The sequence below is a fragment of the Schistocerca cancellata genome, chromosome 1, assembly GCF_023864275.1.
Source record: "Schistocerca cancellata isolate TAMUIC-IGC-003103 chromosome 1, iqSchCanc2.1, whole genome shotgun sequence".
In the NCBI taxonomy this organism is placed as follows: Eukaryota; Metazoa; Arthropoda; class Insecta; order Orthoptera; family Acrididae; genus Schistocerca; species Schistocerca cancellata.
Window position 1 is genome coordinate 1,153,584,459 of NC_064626.1, and position 17,703 is coordinate 1,153,602,161.

Below are 17,703 nucleotides of genomic sequence, written 5' to 3' on the forward strand. Positions count from 1 at the left end.
ATTTGGTCACGAATTGAACCTGAAACACCAAATGGACTTTTTACTTTCACTACAAGCAATCTACAAATGAAATAAAATACACATAGTTTTAATGAACTAAATAAGATGTAGGGCCTACTTATTATTTTGACGCAATGAACTGTCCCTCGCTTGCACAGCATAAAAACAGTTATGTACTTTATTTCGGAAATTAGAGTTAACCAAGCATTTTAAAAGCTACAGTAGTTGTTTTGAACTCATTTACAATTTTATTGCCGATCTGAATAATTTCTGCACACTACTATGTTCCTGGCTGGGTGAGATTAAGATATGTGAACACAAAATAAGCAGTCTTGCATATGCGGATGACTTAGTTGTGATGGCAGATTCGATTGAAAGTTTGCAAAGTAATATTTCAGAGCTAGATCAGAAATGTAAGGACTAAGGTATGAAGATTAGCATCTCCAAAACGAAAGTAATGTCAGTGGGAAAGAAATATAAACGGATTGAGTGCCAAATAGGAGGAACAAAGTTAGAACAGGTGGACGGTTTCAAGTACTTAGGATGCATATTCTCACAGGATGGCAACTTAGTGAAAGAACTGGAAGCGAGGTGTAGCAAAGCTAATGCAGTGAGCGCTCAGCTACGATCTACTCTCTTCTGCAAGAAGGAAGTCAGTACCAAGACTAAGTTATCTGTGCACCGTTCAATCTTTCGACCAACTTTGTTGTATGGGAGCGAAAGCTGGGTGGATTCAGGTTACCTTATCAACAAGGTTGAGGTTACGGATATGAAAGTAGCTAGGATGATTGCAGGTACTAGTAGATGGGAACAATGGCAAGAGGGTGTGCACAATGAGGAAATCAAAGAAAAACTGGGAATGAACTCTATAGATGTAGCAGTCAGGGCGAACAGGCTTAGATGGTGGGGTCATGTTACACACATGGGAGAAGCAAGGTTACCCAAGAGATTCATGGATTCAGCAGTAGAGGGTAGGAGGAGTCGGGGCAGACCGAGGAGAAGGTACCTGGATTCGGTTAAGAATGATTTTGAAGTAATAGGTTTAACATCAGAAGAGGCACCAATGTTAGCACTGAATAGGGGATCATGGAGGAACTGTATAAGGGGGGCTATGCTCCAGACTGAACGCTGAAAGGCATAATCAGTCTTAAATGATGATGATGGTGATGATACTATGTTCCTGTGTAAGCAACAAAGCAAATAGAGAGTTTGAGTAACTGTCCAAGAAAGGCTTATTAATTAAGGCAAGGCCAAACTTGCTCTAGGAAATTGTATCCCAGAATTACATCAACTATGTTCGTCGCTAGAAGTTTCTGTATAATAAAACTGTTTTCACTCAGTATCACAGTATTTTGAAAACTGAATTTGTAAATATACTGCACTTCTGTTACCAAGAAGCTCTCTCCGGGAAAATATGTATATACAAGTATTAGACAAAATGAGAATGAAAAAGTGCCAAATTGCTATAAGTGTACTGTATTGCATTGTGTTATATGTTATAAACATATCCCACTTAGCAAGAAAATACATAAAATGCCCATGTAAAGAATTTTTCTGTTATAAAATAGTACAAACATCATAAAAATTACCCAAGTAAATAATATTCGCTGTAACAATGTTTGAATTAAGGGAATTTTGTCCAACATCTTGGGTATAATATATGTACCTCAAAGATTTTAGAACAAATATCAATAATAAATATATAATCCTCGGAGGTAGTGAGTGCCTTAGCTATTCTGGAGATTTGTGGTGCAGTAGGGGCCTACCTCTGCAGGGGGAGCTCCGTATTTCATCGGATCAAAATTTTTTGGCATGAGGAATTCTTCCATTAGCTGACCTGTGAATATAAAATTTCCAGCCATCTGAGCCACCAACCCATTGCTACAGTATACGTATCATAGACACAATAAACCTGTAATGAACATTCCAAGTGTTGGATGGTCAGACAGGAAGATATCTCGTTGAATAAGAACTGATTTTTGTTGCTGTTTCATTGCTCTATCAGTCCGAGATTTGTTATTCTACTTCATATCTTATCTTAAGTGTTTCGTGTGAGCTTTACAGATGTATATCTCAGTTATAAGATACGAGAGCAAGTTGACAAGTACCACTGTTTGTAATCAGCTACAGTGTTGCTGACCTCAAGATCACTAAACATGGCTGAAAACCGCGTTACGCCGAAGTACACCCAGGTAGACTGAAACATTTTTGTATGTATTTCTATTCTGAAGCCAAATTACGGTACAGTTTCATCCCTTCCCATTTCATCCATCGGTATTACGCATGGAGGAAAATGGTCCATATCCCTCTGAATGAGTGCGAATTTCTGTAATTTTAGTGACATGTTCACTCGCTCGTCCTGAAAAGTTGGTTCTCGCAATTTTATGTGTATGGCTCTCCGAGATGCAAATCGACTATTTTTTTTAAAGAAATTTCCGCCAACTGACTGTACATTACTGTTCATTCATTTCACACAATCATGACTTCGGCTTTATACCCATTCTCAAGTGCACGCTGAAATGTTGCAATATGTCTGACCTGTCTACATGACACGTCGTCATAGAAAAAACGTATTTCTGGACTTGTAAACCAGTGGTCGTATTACAGGATATTGTATTGTGTTTGTATATCTTAATTCATCCAGCAAATCGTGATTATGTACATAGTTTGTACAAACAATAAAGAATAACTCAGGTTTGATATAGTACATACAAGTTTATACATACTATGATTTAGAAAACAACAGTCGATACATGCCGAACACTGGTAACTTAATTATAAAAACAACAAGGTGATTGAAAGAATAGTATGGAGAAGAATAACGATGTAATCAATTGCACTATATTTTCTTGGCGCCCCAAATCTCAGAAGCAGAATAGAAGCAGTGGTCAAGCAAGTACTCTTTTAGTTTCAATTTAAATTTAGGTAAATTTTGTATCTGTCTTCAGAAACGATGGCAGGCTGTTATATAACATAATGCCACAATGATACACTCATATCCTACATATGTTTTTACTCACTGAATTGAGATGCAGATGATGCTTCTGCCTAGTATCATGAGAGTGGAAATCACAATTATGTCTGAAGATTATTTTCTTCTTTTAATATGCTTACTTTGATGATGATTAGTACTTTGTAGATATATAAATAAGGGAGGGGCAGTATAATGAGACTTTTAAATATTGGTCTACATGAGTCTGTGTATTTAGCATGATTTATTAGTCTCATAATATTTTTTGTAGCCTAAGTGTATCTCTGCTACATATGGAGTTCCCCCAAATGATAATTCCATACATCAGTGGTGAATGGGTACTGCTGTAGTACATTTTGAACACTGATGCACAACTTGTATTTTGTGAGAGGATTCTTAGAACTGTAATTGTATTTAACTTTTTATTTACATTTCAGGTGTATCTCACATGTCAGGTTATCTTGGATATATATACCTAAAAAATTTGTAACATTCACAGATCAGACAGTTTATCCATCAATGTTCAAAATTGATGTTGCTGGATGGAGTTTCTGTGAAATGTGGAAATTGACTGACACATTTTTTCAGAATTTATTATTAGCTTATTTGTTCTGAACCATTGTGTTATGTCTTGTATTATGTCTGCAGTTGTTTTTTGGAGGCTGTCTTCATCATATGACTTAAGTAGGGTATTTATGTCATCTGCAAAAAGTACTGTTGTCTCTTTGGTTAATAGTTCAGATAGATCACTAACATAAAAAATAAAAAGATTGGTGGCAAGGACTAATCCATGAGGCTCTCTATAACTGATTTTTTGTGGATTACTATAAAAATTAGAAATTTTGTGCATTTTTATATCTTAATATTTTGTTTGAATGATCTATTGGCAATCACACAAGTAAGAGTGGATACACCTGTTCGGTATGCCTTGTCTTCCATAATTTCTTAGTTTATGCAACAGGATGTCATGATCAATTACACTGAAAGCTTTACTAAGGTCAAAGAATATGCCAGAAACGTGTTGCTTATATACTGCAGTTAGAATTTCATCTAGGAAGGCAAATATAGCTGACTATGTTGAACTGCCAGTTCTGAATCCATGTTGTGAATCATTGGTTATCATTTCTGTACTTAGGAAGGGTACCAGTCTCCCATGAAACAATTATTTAAAAATTTTACCAAAGCCTGATAATACTGATACAGGCCTAAAGTCGGCAACCTCACATTTGTCTCTTATCTCGTACTTTTGTCAGTTTCAGATTTTGCAGTAATATACCACTCATGAAGGATGAGTTGAAAATATCTTTTAATGGTTCTATGATAAATATGGCACTTGCTTTGGTGATAATATCTGGTATTTCATAAACACCTGCTGATGTATATTGAGTAATCTTTTTATAATCACAAATAATTCCTCTGATATTATAGGAGACATTAATAGACTTCTTGTATAAATATCTGAATCTGAATGTAGTGGATTGCTGCCTGTTTGTGAGCTGTAATGTTTAGTAATCAAGTGTTGTGTTATATTTGAAAAGTAGTTGTTAAATTTAGTAGCAACTTCTGTGGGGTCAGTTGCTGTTGTTGTGGTCTTCAGTCCTGAGACTGGTTTGACGCAGCTCTCCATGCTACTCTATCCTGTGCAAGCTTCTTCATCTCCCAGTACTTACAGCAACCTACATCCTTTTGAATCTGCTTCGTTTATTCATCACTTGGTCTCCCTCTACGACTTTTACCCTCCACACTGCCCTCCAATGCTAAATTTGTGATCCCCTGATGCCTCAGAACATGTCCCACCAACAGGTCCCTCCTCCTTGTCAAGTTGTGCTACAAACTCCTCTCCAATTCTATTCAATACCTCCTCATTAGTTATGTGATCTACCCATCTAATCTTCAGCATTCTTCTGTAGCACCACATTTCGAAAGCTTCTATTCTCTTCTTGTCCAAACTATTTATCTTCCATGTTTCACTTCCATACATGGCTACACTCCATACAAATTCTTTCAGAAACGACTTCCTGACACTTAAATCCATACTCGATGTTAACAAATTTTTCTTCTTCAGAAACGCTTTCCTTGCCATTGCCAGTCTACATTTTATATCCTCTCTACTTCTACCATCATCAGTTATTTTGCTCCCCAAATAGCAAAACTCCTTTACTACTTTAAGTGTCTCATTTCCTAATCTAATTCCCTCAGCATCACCCGACTTAATTCGACTACATTCCAGCATCCTCGCTTTGCTTTTGTTGATGTTCATCTTATATCCTCCTTTCAAGACACTGTCCATTCCGTTCAACTACTCTTACAAGTGCTTTGCTGTCTCTGGCAGAATTACAATGTCATCGGTGAACCTCAAAGTTTTAATTTTTTCTCCATGGATTTTAATGCCTACTCCAAATATTTCTTTTGTTTTCTTTATTGCTTGCCTCAATATACAGACTGAATAACATCGGGGAGAGGCTACAACCCTGTCTCACTACCTTCCCAACTACTGCTTCCCTTTCGTGCCCGTCGACTCTTATAACTGCCATCTGGTTTCTGTACAAATTGTAAATAGCCTTTCGCTCCCTGTATTTTACCCCTGCCACCTTTAGATTTTGAAAGAGAGTATCCCAGTCAACATTGTCAAAAGCTTTCTCTAAGTCTACAAATGCTAGAAATGTAGGTTGCCTTTCCTTAATCTTTCTTCTAAGATAAGTCGTAAGGTCAGTATTGCCTCACGTGTTCCAACATTTCTACGGAATCCAAACTGACCTTCCCCGTGGTCGGCTTCTACCAGTTTTTCCATTCGTCTGTAAAGAATTCGTGTTAGTATTTTGCAGCTGTGACTTATTAAACTGATAGTTTGGTAATTTTCACGTTTGTCAACACCTGCTTTCTTTGGGGTTGGAATTATTATATTCTTCTTGAAGTCTGAGATAAATTCTCATACATCTTGCTCATCAGATGGTAGAGTTTTGTCAGGACTGGGTGTCCCAAGGCTGTCAGCAGTTCTAATGGAATGTTGTCTACTCCTGGGGCCTTGTTCGACTCAGGTCTTTCAGTGCTCTGTCAAACTCTTCACGCAATATCATATCTCCCATTTCATCTTCTTCTACATTCTTCCACTTCCATAATATTGTCCTCAAGAACATCGCCCCTGTATAGACCCTCTATATACTCCTTCCACCTTTCTGTTTTCCCTTCTTTGCTTAGAACTGGGTTTCGACATGAGCTCTTGATATTCATACAAGCGGCTCTCTTTCGTCCAAAGGTCTCTTAAAATTTTCCTGTAGGCAGTATCTATCTTATCCTAGTGAGATAAGCCTCTACATCCTTACATTTGTCCTCTAGCCATCCCTGCTTAGCCATTTTGCACTTCCTGTCGATCTCATTTTTGAGACATTTGTATTCCTCTTTGCCTGCTTCATTTACTGCATTTTTATATTTTCTCCTTTCATCAATTAAAGTAAATATTTCTTCTGTTACTCAAGGGTTTCTACCAGCCTTCGTCTTTTTACCTAATACTCTGCTGCCTTCACTACTTCATCCCTCAGAGCTACCCATTCTTCTTCTACTGTATTTCTTTCCCCCATTCCTGTCAACTGTTCCCTCATGCTCTCCCTGAAACTCTTTACAACCTCAGGTTTAGTCAATTTATCCAGGTCCCACCTCCTTAAATTCTCACCTTTTTGCAGTTTCTTCAGTTTTAATATACAATTCATAACCAATAGATTGTGGTCAGAGTCCACATCTGCCCCTGGAAATGTCTTACAACTTAAAACCTGGTTTCTAAATCTCTGTCTTACCATTATATAATCTATCTGATACCTTCTAGTATCTCCAGGATTCTTCCATGTATACAACCTTCTTTCATGGTTCTTGAACCAAGTGTTAACTATGATTAAGTTATGCTCTGTGCAAAATTCTTCCAGAGGGCATCCTCTTTCATTTCTTACCCCAATTCATATTCACCTACTATGTTCCCTTCTCTCCCTTTTCCTACTCTCGAATTCCAGTCACCCATGACTATTAAATTTTCGTCTCCCTTCACTACCTGAATAATTTCAGTTATTCTGTTGTTATTTTCATGAAGTCATGTTGTTGTGGGCTAATGATGTAGTACCTGTTACTTTTTTGATTTTTTTGATGATATTCCTAGTTACTTTAGTCTTCTTTCTGAAATTTTCTATATGTTTGTTATTTTTCATCTTTTTTGATTTACATGCAACTTGTCTAAGAATTCGCTTATATTGTTTAAAATGGTTAATAGAAACAGGATTTGTGGTTTGCTTTGAGTATTCATACAATTTTCTTTTATTCTGTCATGATATTTTTTTTCCTGCTATGATCCATTTATTTGGACTGTTCATGCCATTTATTACTGATGTCTGTTTAGGAAATACTATTTCAAAAAAGTGTTTGTATGTGGCCATAAATGTATCAAATTTGTTAACTGTGTTTGAGCTGTAAGCATCATTCCAGTTTACTCTTCTCAAGAGAGAACGAAACTAATCTAGAATTTCATCATTGAACTTCCTGACATAAGCTCTAATTTTTGGGGGGTTTATGTCTCCTGGAATAGCTATCGTTAATATTTAGACATGTTGACGACTAAAACCAGTGTTTGCTGTTTGTGTGTTGCAGGTATATTCGTAAGTAATTACAAAAACCTGATCAGTAGTTGTTGCAGAAGTACTAGTTATATGAGTTGGGTTAGTTACAGTTGGTTTTAAGTTAAATGACTTAAGTAGATCCTTGATTTCATCTTTAATCTATTGGGTTTGTAGAATTCAACACTGAAGTTTCCACGTATGAAACTATTTTTCTTCAGGGTGTTGAAATTCTCTAATTGCGCCTCCATATTACTATAAAAAAAATTTGTGTCACCATCAGGTGACCTGTATACGCAGATGATTACTATATTTTGATTTAACAGTTCTACTATTGACAGTTCTATGTCTCTTTCTCTGGATAAGCTATCAAATTTTGTCGTATTACTGAATTCTTTATTTTCTCAGATCTATATGCAGCTACGATCATGCCTGAGTATTTTTCTACAAAATATGCCTGCTAATTTGAACTGAGATAGATGTGTCAGTTCTAATATTTCTGTATTCAACCAGTGCTCAACAAAACATAAAACAGAAATACAGTCTGGTGAAACAATTTAGAGTTCGAACTAGGGATTTTACTGCACCTACCTTGACCATTACTTCTCTTTTTTGATCTAGCATTGTTAGCTGTAAAAGATCCTCCTCATTTTGCGAGATGTCAGCTGGATCCATGGAATCTGGGTCCTGCCTTTCTTGTGATGTAGTTTTTCTAATTATAATCCATTTGTAGAGATGCATTTGTTTCATTTTTGTCACTTGTATCTCATTGGCTTTCAAACTGTATTTATTTTGTTGAAACTCTGATGTCTTCAAGCAGACTTGTTGTTTCAAAGACGAATGCGCCCGTGTTACACAACTGCTACTTTTAATTACTGAAGAAAGCCTATTGCATACTTGCTGCTTCCCCTGTCTGGTCAAGTGAAAACTGTGATGCTTTTGAATTTATCACGTGAGTCTTTCCGTTTCAAGGTTCACGGGTATTCTGCTTTTGTTGCACGATTTCGATCAGTTCACTGTTTGCACTAAATGACGATTAACCTAGATAATTTTGATATGAATACGTATCGAAAATGCATAATATGACTGACATTGTTCACAGTTGATAACCGTTAATACACAGTGTTGCGTATGCATACTCTGTTCATCATACGAATAAATCTGATATAAACAAACACAAACGCGATGGTTGGTGAGACGACGTAGCACACGTACACTGGTGGTGTTACGCTCTTGGAAGTAGGTCCTACTTACGTATTAGATATTTTGTTACTTAATTACGTTAAATGAAACTTTAAGTTATTCTAGAGTATTAACAGCCACCAACGTTTGACTTAATTACGCTTTAGCCATGTACTTTTTATTGCAAAAATCGTGTGCAGTCACTGTCTCTGTACTGTTGTGCACTGATCGTCGCGCTGTTGATACGCAGTATGAAAGTGGCTTCCTGCTCCATAGTGAAACACGTGTGTGGAACCAAAGACCTTGTAAAAAATAACTAGACTCACTGATGGCGCTGCAGTCGCGGGATAATTTGAACCTTCGGCTGGACGCTATTACAGTGGTTGTAGTGTGATGTGTTGTGTAGTACTGTTGTTTATGAAGACCCTGATTCAACATTGTATATTTGTTGGGGTGTACATACAGTATTTGTTACTCGTAATTCTACTGTCTGTACATTCCAATCAAAAGAAGTACAATGGTGAAGAGTTGTGCAGCGATTAATTGTACAAATAAATTCGAGAAAGGAACGAATATTACATTTCACAGGTATGTGAATATTTTAAGTTGTTTTGTATGTCAGTGAGCTTGCTTAATAAATGTTTTTGTAACACGGTATTAGCGTAATGTCTGTGCATCTATTTGCAGGTTTCCTTTCTCAAAACCACAGCGGTTACAAAAATGGTTACACGCTGTCAGGAAGCAAGATTTCCGACCGACAGAATACCATTTTACATGTTCTGATCATTTTGAAGAAAGTTGGCTTATCGGTAGTGTTTTCATGGTCTAGGTTAGGTTGAAACTTGATAATTTGGTCGTGAGTTGACAAAGCACTACGCCATATATACTTCTCGTCATAAAATCTAAAGCAAGGTAGAGTCAGAAAATATCTATTAATGTAGTTGGCAAATCTTCGAGTATTTTGATGCATTTTGCGTACATCTATCGTAAAGGAACTACAAAAATGCTAGGGATCCAGTACACAACTTTTAGCTACGGCAGATTCCATGTAGTATGTAAAATAAATTCATAAACAGTGACTAGTTGCTGTTTGTTCATAAATTAAAAAGTATATTGTAGTAACGTATTTAAATGAGGCATTATGTTTGCGACCTAACTCAAGGGAAGGCATTTTATAACCAAAAGCGATGTATAAACATTCGAACTCCTCGCATCAGTTTACCACTCTAATGGCCGCCGCCCAGCTATTCAATTTGTCCGCTCTTCACAGTCGACCACTCGTGCGGTTGTTGGGGCCTGGTGGAACACGGCTAAAAATGCCGAGAAATTGTTGTTTTTAACGTTTTTCAGAAATTTACAGAAAAATCGACTTTGAAGTTCTTCTTGGGATTGTATTTGATACAGTTGAGACACACAAGCGTAGTGGGTATTTAGCGGAATCGGTAGTATATTAATAATCTGGTGAAGTTCATGGATTGCTGTTTCAAGCCTCGGCTAGGTCAATGTTTTTTCGTGCTATTTGTAATACCTACATCTCGTAGTTGTAAAATTCATCACAATTTTTTATGAATAATGCACGTCTTCTTATTTCTAATTACATATTGGATGTGAAATTTCTGTTTCATTTCAAATATAAATTCTTAGTTATTGAGCTTTTATGAAACATTGTTAATAAAGGTTGCTTAAGGGGAGTTGGAACGCACTATCCACACATTGTTAAAATTAGTGACTTGGCTCCCCTGTACTTCAGGAACCACTGTAGCCATTAATATGAAACTTTTACAGGACATTAAACTGTGTGTTCTGAGTCTACTGAAATACAATAATTGCACTTCAGCCATTGCTTTCGGAAATACAAATTTTTCATTACACAGTTAAAATTTTGTGTATCTTTTTGTACATTATCCTAATTAATTTTAATTATACATAAAATTGTGTTCTTCTTTTAGTTCAGCAGACTCAGGATATGTATGTTAATACTCCCTGAATATTTAAATACTCTACTCGAAGTGGTTTCTGAGATTTAGGGAAAAATGCAACAGAAATTGTAAATTTTCAGGAACAGCTTCTAAAGTTTCAGAAGACTGTAACTCACTTAATATGGGCTTAATTTTTATCGCTCAGAAGCACCCTGCACCATACTCTTTATTATACTCTTGATCTTTTTCCAAGATTTTTTTCTTCTTTCTGGACTCCTTAGTGGCCAACTGTGCTGCATACTCTGCTTTATCAATGTGCACCTTGTCCATCTGTTCAAGTTCTCTGATGCAGTTTGCTCCAGGATTTATTCCCATATGCTGCAGCACTTTCACCCTACCAACGTTGCCATCATTAAAAGCAATAACAGCATCACTGATCCCCCCTCCCCTCTTTAGTGTCTTCATTCCAACAAATACATTTTTTGGTAAGTGAGTCCTTATAAGATTATTGAACGACACATTGGGATTATGAGTCTGACCATGCAGACACTTTTTTGGTAATTCAGGATTTGCCAGGTCTCTGTAAATAGGTTTTATGATATCCATGACTGCTGCTAGGATGGAATGTTTGTGGTTGAATGAACTGTTTGAGTACTGGGCATTGCAATAATTGCACCATGAATCAAGTCCAGGAGGGCAAAGGTGGAGTACTGGCTTTTCATTAGTTGACGTTCTGTGGAAGAAGGTAACCCATGCTGCCTGGTTCATTTTCAACAAATTCTCAGTATTAATTCTAACGGCCATCCCAGAATACTGCTGTAGTTCATCAATCATTTTGTCCATCATCCTGCCTCTTATGGTTTTATCGTCACTTCGACAAACAACGCATGTTTGTACTATGTAACTATACAATACTGTTGATGACAGTGCTACCAATACAAACACATAATTTAACCTTTATAACACCGCAATCCATAGCCTTCTATATAAAAAATTACCGATTTTATTAGATCTTGACGTAATGCACGTAAAAATTTTAACAGTTTCAACCGGTGTAGATTATATTTAAGAAATAAAATAAAATACTTCCCAAGTGAGTTGATTCGGTAAATTGCAAATTTTATTATGAGAAAAAATCCGAAATGTGAAAAAAATTTCCGTTCTAAGTCCCCAAAAAATAAAAAAAACATAAGTTAATTTTTTAGGACAAAAATGAAAAACCAAATATTATTTATTTGGACTATGTCCATTGTTTATTCTACAAATGTAGGCCACACGAACCAATGTGGTAAGTGTCGTAGACACACGAAAAACTATCTTCTTCACAGCATCTTGCACATCATACAAGCTGGCCAGTGTGGTCGAGCGGTTCTAGGCGCTTCAATCTGGAACTGAGCGACCGGTACGGATGCATGTTCGGATCCTGTCTTGGGTATGGATGTGTGTGATGTCCTTAGGTTAGTTAGGTTCTAAGTTCTAGGGGACTGATGACCACAGATGTTAAGTCCTACAATGCTCAGAGCCATTTTTGAACGCCACACAAATGCTGCATTTTTACATTTTCCACTGTAACATTATAATATGAACCCAACAAAAGTATCTGGGCCAAGGAAAGGGATTTGTTGAGAGAAATAACAAGAGTGTTAAACTGCTAAAACTAAAGCCTAGTTTACACGACGACACTAGGTTCCAGGCAACTGCGCTACCGGCCACTGCGCATGCGCGCCGCTTGTTTGCGCAACTCGTTGGTGAAACTAAACACTTTCAGCGTGTTCCAGCTTTGGCGACACTACTTGCATTAGTTTTGAGGTTATGTGTGTTAGTAGAGTGTAGACAAACTGAAATATGAAGTGGGGAACAGAGAATAATGTTCGCTTTTTGGATGTCTATGCTTTGCATAGGTGTTTGTGGGATTTCAGTGATGCTGATTACAAAAATAAGCAACATATTGCTGCCGCTGAGACCATCATCTGCGATTGTAATACAAATGTTTCGACAATATCTGAGCTGCAAAGCAAAATTTATTGAGTTAGGTGCACATATACAACTGAATTAATAAAAATACAAGCAAGTGTAATTCTAGGTAACGGCCTTGCTGCAGTGGATACACCGGTTCCCACGAGATCACCGAAGTTAAGCGCTGTCGGATGTGGCTGGCACTTGGATGGGTGACCATCCAGGCCTTCATGCACTGTTGCCGTTTTTCTGGGTGCACTTAACCTCGTGATGCCAATTGAGGAGCTACTGGACCGAATAGTGGCGGCTCCAGTCAAAGAAAACCATCATAACGACCAGGAGAGCGGTATGCTGACCACTTGCCCCTCCTATCCGCATCCTCAACTGAGGATGACACGGCGGTCGGATGGTCCCGATGGGCCACTTGTGGCCTGAAGACGGAGTGCAAGTGTAATTCTAGCTGTGGCAATGCTCTCGTCTACGAGACTAAAATCCCATCGTTGGAGTTGGCCAACTCTTTGTTAAGGAATATTGTTGACAGGGGGGAAGGTTATACAGATTCAAGAAGCTGCCTTCTTTATTTAACATTCATCTTTTTAAAACGTCGCTGCAGTGTTCCCCGTTCACATATGTTAGAATTTTGAAATATTGCCACTGTAAAGATCTCTCTTCAAGAGAGTAGTTTGCAAACCATTATCTTCTTAATGCGGCCTGCTTCGAGTAATTATTGTTGCTAATGTTGATAATTATTACTGTTAATGTTAATAATTATTGGTGTTAATGAAAAAGCGTCATCACCAACTAAAACCGCATCTTATAGCATGCCGAGTGCACTTGATTGTATTGCATACAATGTGATATGTAATTTCAGTTCTGGCGTCAGTGCTTCATGCAATACAATATATTTATTCCTTATCGCATAATTAACTCTATTTAGAAGAAACGTTAACAGTTCTCGTGACATTCTACGATAATTAAAAGAACTTCTTGGGTGTTCGATTACAAATTATTTCAGCAAGGATGCTGAGCAACCGAACTGACGTCTTTTCTTCATCCAGTCACGAATCGAAACACGTTTCTTATGCAACGATTCCACGCAACAAGCTTTAACTCACAACTCGTGCGACGTGCAGCTGCCAAAACTTTCATTTCAGACACGACTCAGGAACTCACAAAACGACGAAACTGAAGTATATGCTGGTTTCGCCGTGTCTACAGTCAAATATCAAACCATTTGAGTGCAACTCATTCCAAGCAACGAGTGGCGCAGCCCAATGTCATTCTGTAAACTAGGCTTAAGGCACGTTGCTTTTTCACATGTCACCGCCGAACGCTGGCGTGATATAGAACGGCACGTCATACAAGAAGAGGAGGAAATGCGGCGCCTGCGTGACTTCGTGGATTCTGTTGTTCACAGACTCGTTATCAACGTAGCAGATTACAGTTCCAGAACGGAAATGTATTTCTCGGATTCGAATAAGGAAAGAGCGAAGAGATTACCAGACTCTGACGCAATTAATACATTCAGGATTCAACAATACGGTGAAATCCCTGCAGTAAGCATTTGCATCACACGTCGCTCAATCAGAAGAATTGTCCCGTCTTGTTAGGAATTTTCATCACTCTTGTTTGTAATTAGAATACTATGTTGGGTGAGACCGAGAGTATTTTATCCTTATGCTTTCCGTCTGGTCACCTAAGAAGCGCGCGGCAGTTTTGCCGAAAGTTATTTCATTCTCTCTAAAAATTAAATGACATTCGTAGCTGCATTGTTTCTCTGCCTGTCTCTTTTTACTGCTCTGAACTGCAAAGCTCCCATCATTGCAAGTTAGTTGGACCAGCTGGATTGTCAGCGCTGTCCAAGTCAAATGCGTCGTTAAAGCTGTTGTCCCGCATTATCGCTCAGTCTATGTGCGTATAATACAGGATAAAACGTATCCCCATGACCGTACTTGACTGTACTGGACACGGCTTGGCTTTCGCTAAACGTGAAACGAAATCCAACGACATTCTAGCAAACGAGGAAGAATACGTGGTGTAATGTTTACATCAGGTTTATTCTTATGATGAACAGAGTATAGGAACCAATGCACCGCAGTGGCCTGCGTTTAACAGATCCATCCATCAACTGACGATAACATTTGTCAAGACAGATATACGGAATTGCAACATTTTAATATGCACTTGAGAATGGCTATAAAACAGAAATCACGGCTGTTTGAAACAAATGAACAGTAATTTACAGTCAAGTGGTGAAAATTTCTTTAGAAAAGTTCTGCTTGACTATGGTTGTACACGAAGGGAAAAAAATGGTTCAAATGTCTCTAAGCACTATGGGACTTTAACATCTGTGGTCATCAGTCCCCTAGACTTACAAGGGAACCTCCCCATCGCACCCCCTTCAGATTTAGTTATAAGTTGGCACAGTGGATAGGCCTTGAAAAACTGAACACATATCAATCGAGAAAACAGGAAGAAGTTGTAGGGAACTATGAAAAAAATTAATAAAATATACAAACTGAGTAGTCCATGGGCAACATAGGCAACATTCAGGAAACCGTGAGCTCAGCAGCGTCGTGGTCCCGTGGTTAGCGTGAGTAGCTGCGGAGCGAGAGGTCCTTGGTTCAAGTCTTCCGCCGACTGAACATTTTACTTTATTTATTTACGCAAAGTTATGATCTGTCCGTTCGTTCATTGACGTCTCTGTTCACTGTAATAAGTTTAGTGTCTGTGTTTTCCGACCGCACCGCAAAACCGTGCGATTAGTAGACGAAAGGACGTGCCTCTCCAATGGGAACCGAAAACATTTGATCGCAAGGTCATAGGTCAACCGATTCCTCCACAGGAAAACACGTCTGATATATTCTATACGACACTGGTGACGGCATGTGCGTCACATAACAGGAATATGTAGTCGGCCCACCTAACTTGTACACTTAGCGAATGGGTAAAAAGATTCTTCTACCTTGCCCGAGTTAGGTTTTCTTGTGGATGTGATAATCACTCCCAAAAAAGTGATGAAAACATAAGAGTTTGTCACATAAACTGAAAATAAAAAATTAAACTTTTCACTCGAGGGAAGACTTGAACCTAGGACCTCTCGTTCCGTAGCTGCTCTCACCAACCACGGGACCACGGCGCTCCTTGACTCCCAGTGTCCTTGATGTTGCATATCTTGAAATGGACTACTTAGTTTGTATATTTTACTAATTTTTTTCATAGTTCCACACAACTTCTTCCTGTTTTCTCGATTGATATGTGTTCAGTTTTTCAAGGCCTATTCACTGTGCCAACTTATAACTAAATCTGAGGGGGGTGCGATGGGGAGGTTCCCTTGTTAGAACTACTTAAACCTAACTAACCTAAGGATATCACACACATCCATGCCCAGGCAGGATTCGAACCCGCGACCGTAGCAGCAGCGCGGTTCCGCACTGAAGCGCCTAGAACCGCTCGGCCATGGCGGCCGGCCACGAAGGGAAAATAATCGTTTATTTTGCAGTGCATCCAATTACAGTTCGTTGGGCAATCCTGCGCATATCACGCTGACCAAATGAACCCCCTGACGAATCGCGCACTTCTTCCTTGAATCGTTTCTATCTTGTCGTTAATCCAACTTGGGAAGGATCCTCTACCGATGAACACTACTCACGAATTGTGTATTGCAGTATCATTTATTACCAGTTCTGCATCATTCACCAACCTTGGCTGGATACACTGCATCAGATTTACAATATTACTAAATTATAGCCTCGCGGTTTGAGGCGTTGTGTCACGGACTGCGTGGCCCCTCCCGCCGGAGGTTCGAGTCCTCCCTCGGTCATGGGTGTGTGTGTTGTTCTTAGCATAAGTTAGTGTAAGTAGTGTGTAAGTCTAGGGACCGATGACCTAAGCAGTTTGGTTCCTTAGGAATTCACACATTTGAACATACTACATTACAATACAGCTAATATACAGGGTGGTCCATTGATCGTGACCGGGCGAAATATCTCACGAAATAAGCGTCAAACGAAAAAACTGCAAAGAACGAAACTTGTCTAGCTTGAAGGGGGAAACCAGATGGCGCTATGGTTGGCCCGCTAGATGGCGCTGCCATAGGTTAAACGGTAATCAACTGCGTTCCTTTAAATAGGAACCCCCATTTTCATTACATATTCGTGAAGTACGTAAAGAAATACGAATGTTTTAGTTGGACCACTTGTTTCGCTTTGTGACAGATGGCGCTGTTATAGTCACAAACATATGGCTCACAATTTTAGACGAACCGTTGGTAACAGGTAGGTTTTTTAAATTAAAATACAAAACGTAGGTACGTTTGAACATCTTATTTCGGTTGTTCCAATGTGATACATGTACCTTTCTGAACTTATCATTTCTGAGAACGCATGCTGTTACAGCGTGATTACCTGTAAATACCACATTAATGCAATAAATGCTCAAAATGATGTCTGTCAACCTCAATGCATTTGGCAATAAGTGTAACCACATTCCTTTCAACAGCGAGTAGTTCGCCTTCCGTAATGTTTGCACATGCATTGACAATGCGCTGACGCACGTTGTCAGGCGTTGTCGGTAGATCACGATAGCAAATATCCTTCAACTTTCCCCACAGAAAGAAATTCGGGGACGTCAAATACGGTGAACGTGCGGGCCACAGTATGATGCTTCGACGACCAATCCACCTGTCATGAAATATGCTATTCAATACCGCTTCAACCGCACGCGAGCTATGTGTCGGACATCCATCATGTTGGAAGTACATCGCCATTCTGTCTTGCAGTGAAACATCTTGTAGGAACATCGGTAGAACATTACGTAGGAAATCAGCATACATTGCACCATTTAGATTGCCATCGATAAAATGGGGGTCAATTATCCTTCCTCCCATAATGCCGCACCATACATTAACCCGCCAAGGTCGCTGGTGTTCCACTTTGTCGCAGTCATCGTGGATTTTCCGTTGCCCAATAGTGCATATTATGCCGGTTTACGTTACCGCTGTTGGTAAATGACGCTTCGTCGCTAAATAGAACGTGTGCAAAAATCTGTCATCGTCCCGTTATTTCTCTTGTGCCCAGAG

General features: G+C 38.7%; 1 pseudogene; it reads left to right on the forward strand.

The window, feature by feature from the left end:
- Positions 1 to 2,127: 2,127 nt before the first annotated feature.
- The window catches only part of LOC126093266 (aldehyde dehydrogenase 1A1-like), a 61,803-nt pseudogene continuing 46,227 nt past the window's right edge, over positions 2,128 to 17,703 (forward strand).